This window comes from Anser brachyrhynchus (assembly GCF_964034855.1).
Source record: "Anser brachyrhynchus genome assembly, chromosome: 6".
NCBI lineage: Eukaryota > Metazoa > Chordata > Aves > Anseriformes > Anatidae > Anser > Anser brachyrhynchus.
Genome location: NC_137700.1, coordinates 12,225,187 through 12,239,746, shown reverse-complemented (window position 1 = coordinate 12,239,746; position 14,560 = coordinate 12,225,187).

The window sequence follows — 14,560 nt, the reverse complement described above, 5'->3', positions numbered from 1 at the left end:
ATCATCTTTGCACACAGAAATAAGGGCGATAGTCTGGACCTATTTTACCTGGGGACCATAAATCCTCATGCTTTTGCGATACAACGCTTCTCTGAAAATTCTCAAGCCGAGGTACCGTTGCCCTCTCTTTCCACAAGTAAAACTACACAGTCACAATCGGTTTACATAAAGATGATATAGAAAACAATCAACAAATATATGACAATCTACAATGTAGCGATAAACTTGCCAAATGTGGAAGCTCAAAAATGTGTGTTTTGTTTGGAAAACAGAAGTATCTGAGAAATACTGCAGAACTAATTTGCAAAGTCATCATACACGAGAAAGGCAACAGATTCTGCTTTTGCATCTAACACCTAAATCGAGAAGAAAACCCTCATGCTCTGGGGCACATCTTCAGCAGGCGTAAGATAAGACAGCTAGAGGGCACTGGCACAGAGCTAACACCATTTTAACCCCACTGAGGATCCTGAATCCCCAAAATTCAGCCCTCTGCATCTGTTACTAAGAGACTTCCCACCAGTGCTCTGTGTATGTGCTCTATTCACAGTGCCAACAAAGCACCAAAATGTTATTCCAAAGGTTCTTCCAGCCCACAGATGACTTCCGCAAGACAAGCAGGAGTGTGCAGGGCTTGCTTTCTTTTGAAAGAGCTGTCAGCCAGCTGAGGAAACAGAACTGGTCCATGTGGATGCCAAAACCCCTGTTCTGGTTGACTGACCCTTCCCTGACCGGGAAGGAAGCATACACAGAGCTCCTGAACCCACCCAAAACAACTAACTCTTCTACAGCCCCCATGCCTTTCTCTTTCTTTCCCAGTCTGAGTGTCAAGGGGTATGCACACACAAGCCCCAGGGTCAAGCAGCAGACCAGGAGCCTCCCACTCCTCTCAGGGTTGCGCTTGGGGGAAAACCAAACTGCTTCGGAGCAGGCAACAACTCCTGCTGTGTTGACATGGCTGTAACAATGGTTGCGTAGGACCACACAGCTATAAATTGCTGAATTTTTCGTTCTGAAAGATAGCATTGCAATGTTTACCAAGTACTGAAAAAAAAACCACTAACCATTTTTTTCAGATGAAAGTCAACTTCATGGATTTCTTCAGTATCTTCCTCACACAACAATTAAAACAAACCAGAAAACTGCTTGCGTCTTTAAGCAAACTGCTGCGGGGGAGGAAGGGAAGAGGAAAAGTCATATAAACACTCTTTAAATGTTAATTCCAGAGTTTAATTGTAGCTCACTGCAAGCCTGTTAAACCCTGACTAAGTGCACCTGACAGACTGACAACAGCATAATGCTAATGCATGCCAGGGAAGAACAGTAATTAGCTTTTTTAAAAGGGTGAAGATTTGGGGGAAACTGCTAACAGAACAAAAGAAAATGGGAGAAATGGGAGGAGGGAGAAGAAAAGGAATTTTTTTTCCTGTTATACCTTTTTACATAATATGCAAATTTCTTTATAGAACTCTATGTGATAAAAATTCTGAAATAGCAAAAACCCAACGACAACAACAAAAACAACACCAGAAAAACCACCAAACAACAAAAAGCCACCAAAACCAACAAACAACCACCAAAACCAAAGCCACAGAACATCAAGACTACAGGGGAGGAGGCAAGGGCTGTTTACATTTTATATCTTTCATTTTCTGCAAGAACTGTGAACAAGCTAAGGCACCACTGAAATGGATGTTAGAAAAGACCTTGGAAAGAACGTTACTTGCTAGTCTGAAATTTCTGCCAACTCCATAGAACTGAGAACGTGTTCAGTAGATAACCTTATCCAATGTAACCCCTGTCTTTGCTGTGCACATCAGAACGACCATGTGTCTGGCAGTATCAATCTCATTGTTGGTAATCTCCCTCTCTAAACAGATGCATTACACTTCACTGGACATGCAAAGTTAAAATTTGTTCAATTCTAAACAAGGATCAGATCCCTTGTCCAGCATAGTGCTCCACAGCTTCAGAGTACAAAAGGCCTTGGGGGGTTAAGTTTTGATTTTTGAAACTATACTGCAAGTATATATAACACATTTACCTATACATTACATTTACCTATACATTTGGCCTAGTGTAATGCCAAAAAGATGGCAGATTTCAGTAGGAGCCTGAGCTAATCTTGTTAGGTAAAATTGTAAGTTTTAGTAAAACTTTTCCACTTTATCATTTTATTCAAAACTATGAATTGAGAATTCCATGCTATAAATCTGGCATTTCTTTTTCTTTCTTTCTCTATTGCCCTTTGCAGCATAGCCCTTAAGTAATATACTCCCAGACTATTTAACAATATGATAACTAACAAATAACAGTCCTGTGGAAATCAACACCACTTCTGAGATTCCTGACACAAAATGTCCTGTTGGTGCTGGGACTGAACTGTGTAAGGTGACGGCTCTGTTCTGCAGCAGCATGGCCATTGTCTAACAAAGACATCACTCTATGGAGAAGAAAAGCTCAGACAACATGTGGCAGTGAAGGAACTCCAAAACATTAATAAGCTGAGACCGTACGTAGAAAGCTGAGCCAGATGGGAATATCACTTCTCTTTCACTTACAGCAAACATTTTCTTAAGATCTTGAGGGCACGTATCTATGAAAAGCATATACACTATCCTAAACCACAGTGAACTGAGTACAAACTGTAGGTGTACTTTCACGTCTGCTTCCTTATTTAGCTACCTTTGTGACATAATCTAACCAATCTTTAAATTAAAACTAACGGAATTAGATTTCATTTTCATAAACATTTTTACTCTCATTTAAACTTGTTCCTAATTTCTACACATATCAAAACAAACTGCCAACAGTGCTGTTGTTTTTCAAGTTATTGGTCTTACAGACCTCTGTTGGTTCCCAGGCCCTGAGGTTTGGAAGCAAAACGATAGAGCAATTAGCTCCCATTTCGTTGGAAGTGTGTTTTGTGCACCTGGTGGGAGAGATGTCTCTTAAATGGCTGCCCCAGGAAAGGGGGAAAGTCCAAGAATTAAAGTGTCTCCACAGCAATAACTGTGCAAGCTGTTCCCTTGGCTCTGTGCTTGCTCTTTGTTAGAAATGACCTTGCAAAGGTGGCAAAGGCAGCAAGAGAACCCAAAGAAATGAAAACAAGCAAGGAAACAATTAGAAAGCAAGATGTTCTAGGAGATGGAATAAGAAGTGATCCTGAAGTCTCATGAAAGGCTTCCTCTTTTTTCAGTTTTCCCACTCCTCTCAGCCATCTAGTTTTATTTCAGTGTACTGTAGGGTATGAAATACCACTCTGAAATATCAGTTTCTTAATTTGTGATTTCTTTTATCAGTGAGTAATACATTGGAGTTTTGTGTGACATGCACTGCGTATTAAGAGACGCTTTTTTTGGTGAATGCAGGTATCCTCTCAGGCAGTAAATTGCAGCTATAAGTAGCGTTGTAGGGGACTGAGGCTGCCTTTTGTTGCTATAGAGAAATTTCCTCTAAGACTGATCCTTTCACTGTTGTACTGTTTGTGTCTTTAATGACCCACTGAAACTTGGAAGCATTTGTTCGCAGCTGCCTCTGTCCCCATGCTGGATCACTTCCACCATCTCCAGCTCCTCGCGGGTGGCTGTGGTAATTCGTTTGATTGCGCCAGCTTCCTCGCTGTGCTGCCATGTGGCTGTGTTAGAGCAGCCAGTGGCTGCTCTCTCACCTTTTCCAGTTACCGTTTGAGCCACCATGTGGCAAACTAGCAGGTAAGTAAGAGATGCAGTGCTGAGAAGCTTGCAGGACCAGGTCCTCTCCGAAGTACCTCGCTTTCCTAACAAAAGCGTGTGCAGCCACCCTCAGCTGGGGCTTGGAAGAGGCAGAGGTTTGCCGCGGGGTGGCCAGGCTGCCCACTGCTCCTTTTGTTCCTAGCTATTGTTCCTCACCATTATTACAATAATCCTCTCCAGATAGCGTTCAGTGCCCCATCCAAAGAGCCAGTAACCAGCTTCTATTTGTCACAGTCAGAGGCTCCGGTCAGCAGGGACACCCCACACCTCCAAATCCCATCTTTGCTGTAAATTGCAGATCACCACGGCAGACACAGCCATGTTTTGATCTGCAAACACAACCCTGATCCAGTCAGCTTTCTCCCGCCATGTGCTGTATTCGCACGCAAAGCCCCAAGCTGAGAAGTCTCACAATTTCTCATTTTCTGTTTGATTTTCCCATGACACCTGGGAGAACAGCCAGGGAAATCTAGCCAAATTTACCCGACCCGTAAGCGAACAGCACTGCAGAGTAGCGTAGATCTCCAAAACATGGCTAAGGACAACCCGTTACGGTTTTCTAAGCTTAAAAAAACTTATGACACTTCATCCTTTCTCTTCTCATTGAAGAATTCTGCCATTTCCTTTTAAATAAGCAGATCCCTTTCAAGAAGCTGACTTCTAGCTTTAATTTTGCAATGAGACAAACCTGATCCCAGGGTAATATACACCACATATTTATTCAGCTTTGTACTTTAAAGACCAGGAAGGAATACTGTAAAAAAAAGACACCAACCAGAAAGTGAATATTATCATACTTTGCCATGTAGGAAATCAAAGTTTATGCTTAAAAAGAATAATATTCTCTGGAGACAACAGACAAGGTAGATGAGAACATGCTCAGTTTTGGGGGAAGGCGTCTGCTAGGATCTTTTAATCACTCTGCCTTTCCTTAGTATTGCTATAATGCTCTGGTGCAATTTGCAGACAGTACTCAATCAGAAGGAGTTGTGAGCACCAGTCAGAGCAGAGAAGTAACAGTGACAGAGCCACAGGCAACAGTGGGCAGAAAATGACGGTGTGAGTTTCAATTTAGAAAAATGCAGATAAAAAACACCTCAGGAGACAGGATTCCACATGTGGCTGGCTGCTCCGTGGGTGGGAGAAATCTCAGAAATACGAACAAGAGAGAAGCGTGGGTGACAGATACACCCGTGTTGCAGCAATACCAAAGAACAACACAGGCTCAGTCCAGTTGTCCACAGAGTAAAATCTGCGAAGAAGTGCATCTCGGAGCACAGAAATGGTAACTGCCTGGCCTTTGGACAGCTCTCAGTGCATGCACGCTACAAAGAGCGAATTCAATGCAGGACATAATGTTAGCAGTAAGAGTGACAAATTGCATTGAGTTAAGACGAGCAGCAAAACAGATTACAGCACGGAAGAACTGATTTGCTAGGGAAAATTTATATAATTAAATATTTATTGGCCTGCCTAGCTGAAGCTGGTAACAGGACAGGAAGACATAACAGTCTGCCTGTTAATACCTGGAAGGCTATTAAAAACGGAAACAGAAGATGGATTATGCATGCCCAGGTCTGCAATGTGCTGATGCTTGGGATCAAGTTCTAGTACAAGATTTAAACATGGAGCCCTAGGCTGTTGCTCAGCAGGACAGCAAGAAGAAGTGAATGGTCTTACAGGGAGAACACCACAATTCTCAGCTTATCAAAAGTTTAAAACTAGCTTGGAGAAAATCTGAGCAAAGAGGGGTCCCACAATGGCACTGACATACTTAGCAGAGTTTTGCTAATTTGTAGTGAGCGGGGGTGACCGTGCTGTGGTGTGCTAGTTATGATGTTACAATATGTTTCTAAGGATCATATGGGACACACATTCGCTTAAATGCATACTTAAGACCCTTCACAGAAGCCTTAACGTGTAGTGATGGTTCCAGAGACACGGAGGTGCTCAGAAGCATAAATCAATTTGCTTGCTCAGCGTATAATAAACGTTGCCCAAATTACAGCAGTTAAGGTATTATTTACTTTAACCTGCAGCCTGTGAATCCTAACATCCTTAAGCTGTCAGCTGACAATATTATTTTGAAATATAAAGAAAAATACAAAAAGTTGTGATGTGTTTTATACAACAAAATAACCCAATGATCTGAACTTACGAAAAGTAAATGCATTAGCAGCAACCGAAAAGCATACTTTCATCCAAAGAGCCAAACGACTACTGTCATGATGAATTAAATCCTAGTTCAAACCAGTACAAACTTAAAGAACCATGAGCAAGGGAAAGGAGACTGTGAGGTGCCAAGGCGATAGACAAGAATGAAAGAAATTCACATGACATCTAGGGAACATATTCCAGGACTCCATTCCTTCTTATTTCATGTTTTGTTTCACCCTACAAGAACCTACACTTCCTTTCCTGATGCTGACTGTTTTTCCTTGTAACGTATTTCACCAATTCTGTGTAAAAAATATGATATTCTGCCTATCTCAACTGGTTAAATAAAAAAATTTTGCTCTCAACAAGATCAAGTGTTGGGACCTTAATTCAACCACTTGTGAAACCTCAACTTTTCCCTGTCCCCAAAAGGTGGCACATCAGGTCACATTGTTGGTTTAGTTGACCTGTTTGTGAGAGACCAACTGTGTGCACAGCATCACCCAAATCCCTTCCAGCAGGGAGATTGCTTACAATAGATTTAGTATTGTCAATACAGCTACTGACTGAAGCAAATGTAGTACAACTGCATATTTGTAAACCCACCATTGAATCTCTGATCAACTGATAGCCAATACAAGAAAAACAACTTTTCCATAAAACCTTCATCAAACATGTAATTCAACGTACTAAGGGTGCACAATTTAAACACTTCTGATACTGTATTCTGCAGTATTTCAACCCTTCAATCATGCTTACACTGAGCATGGTTTTCTTTAATAATTAGGTGTAGTGTCTCAAAGTATAAGACATATGGCTGACTTCCTAGGCTTCAGGTGAGAATCCACTGCCTTTAGACATAGGTCTTGGAGACAATAATCCAAAGAAATTTTGTTTGTTGGAAAATCTATCCAGGACTGATAATATTTAGCTATGATTCCCAAAACTTTCCGGGAGACTTAAATGCAATATCTGAGAAAATCAATGAGACCTGATGTTATCTTTAGAAATAAAAGGAGATATTTCTTTTTCTTATAAAAGATATTAAAAGCTTTTCTCTACCCCAAGAACTCTGATGATGTTAGCCATCACAAGTAACATGCCCTCCTAATGAGTTATATGTACTTCTGATCATCTTGCTCACTGTACAGGGGATAAATAATGTCCCAGGTTGTAATTTCCATTTTTAAAGGTTCCCCACAGATACATTCCTAAACCATCTGTTCGTTCCCTGGACCCAATGGAAATGGATGTCTGCACCGTGTGCTACCTGCTGGGCAAGGCTGACAGCTATCCTTGGCTTCACAGCACTGTGTTGGCCTCCCAAGAGAGGCATTTTTCGAGGAATTAATGACTGAGAGGAACTATTACAGAAAGCTATAAAATCATGAATAATATAGAGAAAGTGAGTAGGAAATGAATATTTACTGCTTCTCATAATATGAGACACGCAGGCAAATCAGTGCTAGGCAGCTGGCTAACACAAACAGAAGACAGCTCAAACAAGTATATTTTGAAGCTCACTATCACAACAGCACCAAGATCCAATATATAGATTGACCCAAAATGAAAGGTGAGAAATTCATGTAAAGCATGTCCAACAGTACCTGTAAAACCAATAACCTGAATTCATATCTGAATCCAACTCAGAACTGCATTATTGTTTCCGGACCTTCTTCTACCTTGCTTCCTCTTAAATCTTGACTGTATCTGTTTAGTTCTCCTCCTATACAACATCTTTCTCCTTTATCATCCTCTAAACCTTTTACATACTTAAGAATTTGCCTTTTGTTTATGCTGAATATCTGTAAAACATCATTTTCCTGACTCCAGTCATATCCATCCACCCTTGTGCTTTCACCTCACTATTCTTTTGCTTTGAATAAATTTGGTCACTAGACAGTTCAGCGCACTGAGGACAGGAAAGTGTACAAAGAGTATTAATTTGGCAGAAAATATTGTCATACAACTCTACTTGTGTCTTGATAAATAATGTCATTAAATCTGAAAATACCAAATGTTTTTAGCAATACATGTATGCAAATGAATCAAAAGAATGCCTATTGTAATTTATTAATTTGAATTCTTCAATCAGTCAGGATTTATTTCTGAGGAATACATTTTTTTTTTAATTGACATTTAAAAATTACAGTATATGTGTATTCCTAAGTGATACTAGAGCAACACCCCAATCTTTTTAAAACAAAGGTCATATTTATTTTCTTGCCTACGCCTAGCAATGCATTTCACTTCAATACGCAGCTATAAGACAAAGGCATAACTCCAGTTCGCGTTCCCATTAGCTGCAGATGCTGTTAGGTGAGTACCATCAAAAGATGAAATGAAGATGTTAGTGTTGCTAGACAACCAATTCTCCTTTTAACCCTACTGATGACTCAAGCTGAAAGAGCAAAGAGAAAAATTCACTGCTTCATCTTTGAAACCTCTTCAGATATATTTATGGTGACTTATATTATGCTATATCATGATTTTTCTATTTTTTAAGTAAAAAATAAAGACTCATGATCAGCTTAAGTTACACTACAGATTTGGTGCTTACAAATGAGAAGTTACACATAAGGTTCATTGTTAACAGAATAGTCCAGCTGGAAGAGACCTTCAAAGGTTATCTGGTCCAACTGCCTGACCACTTCGGGGCTCACCAAAAGTTACTGAAGGCAGTGTCCAAGTGCCCCTTGAACACTGGCAGGCACGAGGCACCAGCCACCTCGCTGGGCAGCCTGCTCCAGCCTTTCACCACCCTCATGGGAAAGAAATGCCCCCTCCTGACCAGCCTGAGCTCGGTGACGCCAGTGCCCAGGGAGCAGAGCCCAGCACCTTTCAAGGACCTTAACAGCTGTTTCGTGCTGCGGAGCCCAGAACTGCACACAGTAGTCAAGGTGAGGCTGCACCACCAATAAATATAGTGAGAGCATCACTTCCTCTACCCGGCTGGCTCTGCTGTGTTTAACACGTCCCTCAGTGCAGTTTGCCCTCCCGGCTGCCAGGGCACGCTGCTGGCTCATGGTGAGCCTGCTGTCACCAACACCCCCGGGTCCCTCCTGCTGAGTCCCTCATCCCAAAGTCTGTGCCTGTGTCCGGCACTGCTCCATCCCCAGGGCAGCACCCGGCATTCTCCTTTGTTGAACTTCATGCTGCTCCTGATCACCCTACTCTCCCATCTATCCAGATCCCTCCACAAGGCCTCTTGTCCCCCCAGGGAATCAACAGCACCTCCCAGTTTAACATCATCAGCAAACTTGCTGAGGATGCATTCCAATCCTGAATCCAGATCACTAATAAAACTATTGCACTGAAATTTTTCTTACTGTATTAAATTGATATAACAACAAGTAAAAGGTATTGGTTTTTAAAGCCATTTAAAATATATTTTTATTAAAACACAGATGGGACTTCTAAACATGTTTATTTTATATTTCTCTATATTTCCAACAAACTTGCTTGCTGTTTTTTTGTAGCAGCTCTTGGGAGTAGACTGGGAAGCATGAGGAATTCAAAGATAAATTGAAATCCTGATACTCTCCTAGGTCATCACATCTATCCCCAGCTCCCCTAAGATAAAAAGTGCTGATTGACAAACCAGGTACTTGAGAGCTGTAAATTTGTGAGGGTGGTCAAGATTATAATCACCATCTTCACTCATCCCCACTTGCGCCAAATTGCTACTGGTGCTATACACTGTATAATCATTTAAACAGGGGTAAATAGATCAAATAAACACATAGTCAAGGCAGGGAGAAAAATTTACACATACTGTACTATCACAAAATACATAGGTGTAGATTTTTTTAAAAATCTCAAATATAACACAATGAAAGCTCATATTTATATTCTTAAGGCTTACAGCTTACTTATTGTGCATGAGCAAGTGGAAAATCTTCAGCATTAAAGCTTAGCTTGATGTACTTCCTAATTTTTCTGGAGTACTCATCCAGAAAAGGATCTAACGGAAAATTAATCATATATTTATAACAGAGCTGCAGAAATCTTCAGCTCTTTACAGACTGCTGAAAATTGTTTAGAAGTATCCTTTTTGCTCCCGTCTCTATCAGAATAAATACATCCAAAAAAGATTTCATAGTTCACTTTTAACAACCCTTTTTTTTTCCCTGCTTATTCCAGACTTACATAAGTAATTTACTGATTTATGGTACTGAAAATATGTACAAACATCCCCTCTCCCATATATGCACACAAGGTAAACTATTTAGGTAGCTCAAATGCTAATATAGTCCAAGCGCTGTTTTAAACCTAGATTAAGCAGCAGGTTTAAAATCAAGCACATCAGTCTCCCTCAATCTAAGCCAACGACGGAATGAGGAGGATTTCTACCTCTTACTAAAAATGTGACTTGGAACTAACATGTTAATTTAGCAATTCAACATGCTAATAGCATGCCTTTTCCTACTGAACACTTGCATCCAAATTCACAACACAAAAAGCCAGAAATGCCACGTGAGCTATCAGAGAGAGGACGCCCTTCAACCAGCTCTTAGAGAAGTCAGTCCACAACAGCAAGAAACTTTCTTTTTGCTCTTTGGATTCTTTCCACTCTTTCAGTCAGAGACTGATTGGAAAAATGGTCAGCGTGGCTGCAGCAACTGCCTCATCCAGTCAACAAATTCTGTATTTCAGACAGAAAGAGTCAGGGCTCTCGGCTGCCTTGCCATGCCCACCCCAAAAGGTGATAGGAGAGCCGTGCATGCTCCAGAATAACATCCAAGAGATCAAGTGTTGCACAGGGCTTAGAAGTGAAGTGAAGTGAAGTGAAGTGAAGTGAAGTGAAGTGAAGTGAAGTGAAGTGAAGTGAAGTGAAGTGAAGTGAAGTGAAGTGAAGTGAAGTGAAGTGAAGTGAAGTGAAAAAATAGGTTTTGCACTTGTGCCATGCCTTTCCTGCACACTTTTTTTCCCCCATTCTCATTCTCACATTGAGAATGGATTTTTTTTTTTTTTTGGCATTTGCAGACTCAATCTAGCAAGATTTTATCATCCTTGCATCTCTTCTACCCCATGAAAACATTGAATGTTCACCTCTCCTGCTGCAGCATGCAAACTGACCCCAACAAACACTTTTGAAAAATAGATAGAAAAATATTTTCATCATGAAACAGTCCAAGCAAAATCAATTCTGCATGACCATGTTTATTAGGCACAGGGAAACTGAAAGCCTGTGGGTTTAATCTAAGAAATTATACACGCTCAAATGTGCATCTTGGATACTAAAGCAACTCTGGCAGAGTTTATAGCAAGAGTGTTGCAGAGCAAATCTTAAAGTTCTGTGCTCCTCTCTTTTTCCAGTGAAGAAGTGCTTTCAAATTAGAATCCCAGATCCATAATTTTAATACTTCATTGCAGTTTCCAGCCTATGCTACAGAGCAGTGCAAGTTTTTTTTTCAGAAAGTCAGCTAGGAAGGTTCCGGATTTCTGTTTGTGAAGACCTTTACTATACTTGGCACTACCACTCCAAGAACGGAGTCAAAAATTTCATCCTGCAGAGACACGCACAGAAAGAAGAGATGAGCAGAAGTCTGTGGCATAATTATCCATCTACTGAACCTCCAGTTTTTCTTTTCTTGTGGAAAAGGAGTGAAGTTTTTATTTTTCCAAACCAGAAAATAATTTTGAGAGGCCCTTTCCAGATCTAAATCCTGGCTCAGCCTAGGTCACCAGGAGCTTTGCCAAAAGCTTTAATAAAACTAGGTTTCCAGCTTTTGTTTTTAACTGATCTAATAGTGATAGCTAACAAGGGTCAGCTGTTGAACTGCATGACTGGGAGGATTAATATTCCAGTCTGTAGAAGGCTTAATCTCCTAAACACCAAATATAATTTTCTTTAAATATAAATTGCCCTTTCAGTTTGGAGAAAGGATTTAGATGTTAATTACTAGCCTCAATATTTTTCATAATTCACAAAGTAGCTACAGCTGCAACAGAATCTTTAGGAAAAACAAATACCCAAATAAGTGATGAATTACTGCAGTTACCCCCAAGAAGTGTGCCACATCTGGGGAACTCTTGGGTAAATAACCACATGTATTTGGAAATTTGTAACAACATGAACAGGAGCAATATTTATTGCAAATAGGAATCCCTAGCAATATATTAAAATGTGGAAAGATTTTCAAGAAAGTCAAGAATATTCTATATAGTTTTCATCATGTGAGAAAAATTCAAAGTTTCATCAAAAATTTTGGTCACCTTAAAAAATATGTAATTGCCAACCATATTCAGAAGTTTTATGCTATTTTGCTGATGAAGTGGCAGATACACATGGCTAAATATATATACACATGGTGGCTGATCTTTTGGCATAGGTTCTTCTATAGATAACACAAATTTTGGAACAAAGTCAACTTAATAAATGAGCAAACCAGAACTGTCTTTACCAGGTGACAGTATTAAAAATGAATGGAGCAGACAGGTATTGGACCAGGAGCAAAATAGAGGGCAGTAGAGTGAGGGAAACCTTGAAATCTCTGGTTTAAACAGGAAAAATACTGGAGCAGAAAGAAAAAATACTGAAGCAGAAGACCAAGACACCCCTCCACACACACACATAGCCCTTAGTCAAATGTGCTAATCGTCGAATTGAGAAATCTTCACACAGGAAACAAATGTCCACTTCTAAACTAAACATCATTTCTTGAAAAAATTAAATTGCATTTAACTGAGAAGTGGCACAGAACCAGGTGAACAACATGAGCATAAACTTGAGATAAAAGCAAAGGTTATAACTGAAATGTCAGGGACTAGAGCACAGCTTTGAGATCACATAGGCTTCCTGGATGTTTTGAATTAATGTGTCAAGGTAGAGGAAATAAAGAGCAAGGTTGGTAAACACTGTTTCAATTAATTTTAAAATGTTGTGCATTTTAAGTTGGTACAGGTCCTCTTTCTAAAAATGAACAGCAATATTTATTGCACTGGAAAATATGTCCCTATGCCCTGCTTTTCTCTAGAAAGGCCATTATCTACAAAATCTGAAATACTGATAATGTAGTATTAATATCAAGTTACATTAAAAAAAATAACATTTACTGTATTAAAATAAAAATTATGTTGTAGCCTAGAGAAATATCAGCTTGTTGGAAATTATAACCTAACATAAAAATAAAAAGCAGGATACTTTGGGGAAAAAAGATTTTTGATTATTCTTTGGAAAGGATATTTTTGGCTCTTTTTTTGAGCAAGAGAAATGAAACCTTAACTGTTGAGAAACTTTAGAATATCTCCTGAAATATACTTTCTGATAAGAAATTGCAGAATCATTTTTAATTCAGATGGACTGATTCTGGCATTCAATGAAAAAAAAAAAATCAGTTAAGTAAAAAGCAATGAACAGCAAAAGCAATGAATTCCCCCAAAGCCTCCACTGAAAGGGATTAAGCCACGCAAGACATTTAATTCACTTATTTTATTAAGTAAATTTACTTTTTTTAAGTAAATGGGTCACAGCTACTGGGGTCCTGCTCCCCCTGGCATGCTGACCAGGGCAGCTGGGGTGCATGGAGCTGAGCAGTGGGTTGCTGCCAGCCCTGGGGAGCAACACGGCCTGTGCTTGCTAGGTCCGCTACAAGACTGAATCACTGATAGGGATGTTTGCAGTAGTGCTGTGTATAAATATCTTCGGTAAGGGTATTAAGAGTGGTGTTAGGAAAGGCTTCTTAGTAACCACGTTTTGCCCATGGCTGCTAACAACTGGTTTATTGTCCCGGGTGTAGCTCTTTCTAAACAGTAAATTCCCCTGAGCATCTGCTGTCCGTTCCCTGCAAGCGAAAGACTTTCTGAGAACTGATCGATCCCAAAAGAAAAGCAATGAAATTCCAGCTTCAAAAAGGCCAAGTGAATAACCATTATTCTCAGCTATATATGGAATTAAAAATCCTACAAATCCAGCATTAACTACCTCTGTTAAGAACAAGCAATCCGTATTCATGCAGCTGCTATTTTTGACACAGCTGCAGTTATGGGACAAACTCAGGTAGTGGGACAGATATAGGGAACAGGCTGTAAATTCTCCAAAAGCCAAGACCAGAATTCAACCCAGAGTGAGGTCCAGTGCCTGGAAAGATCTCCAGCTTGGCCAGCTAGGATCACTCCTCAAGTAGCCCCAGTGCTAACCAACAGCTACTTTTGGCCCTACACAATGCCCAGATTAGGTTTTCTGGTCTTATTTGCACGATCGCCTCAATGTATGAAGGGCACAGGCAGGACAGAAGCAGACCTGGCAGATGCCACACCTGTTGGTAGTTTCTCACACTGGAAAAGAAAGTTAATTTTGTTTGTTTACTGCATTTTATCTGCAACAGCTATGGAAATACTAATATATATATATATATATATATAAGAAGATACGAATTTTTAAAATTATATCAAGAACATCCTAAGGATATCTGCTCAGATTTCAAGTTCTAGTGATAACATAGTTAACACAGGACTAGAGAAGATGCTCCAAGTTTCTCCCTTTAGTGAGATTATCTGGATTTATTTATTTATTTTTACCATTATTTATTTAAAATCTTACAATACTAATTAAAATATGGCTTGCAGTTTCTGCAGTGGGAAAACCAAAGCAAACAGCTGCAAACCTACTCAGCAGTCAGGAGAAACCATTTATATCTAGCACCCAAATATGCATGCCAGGAATA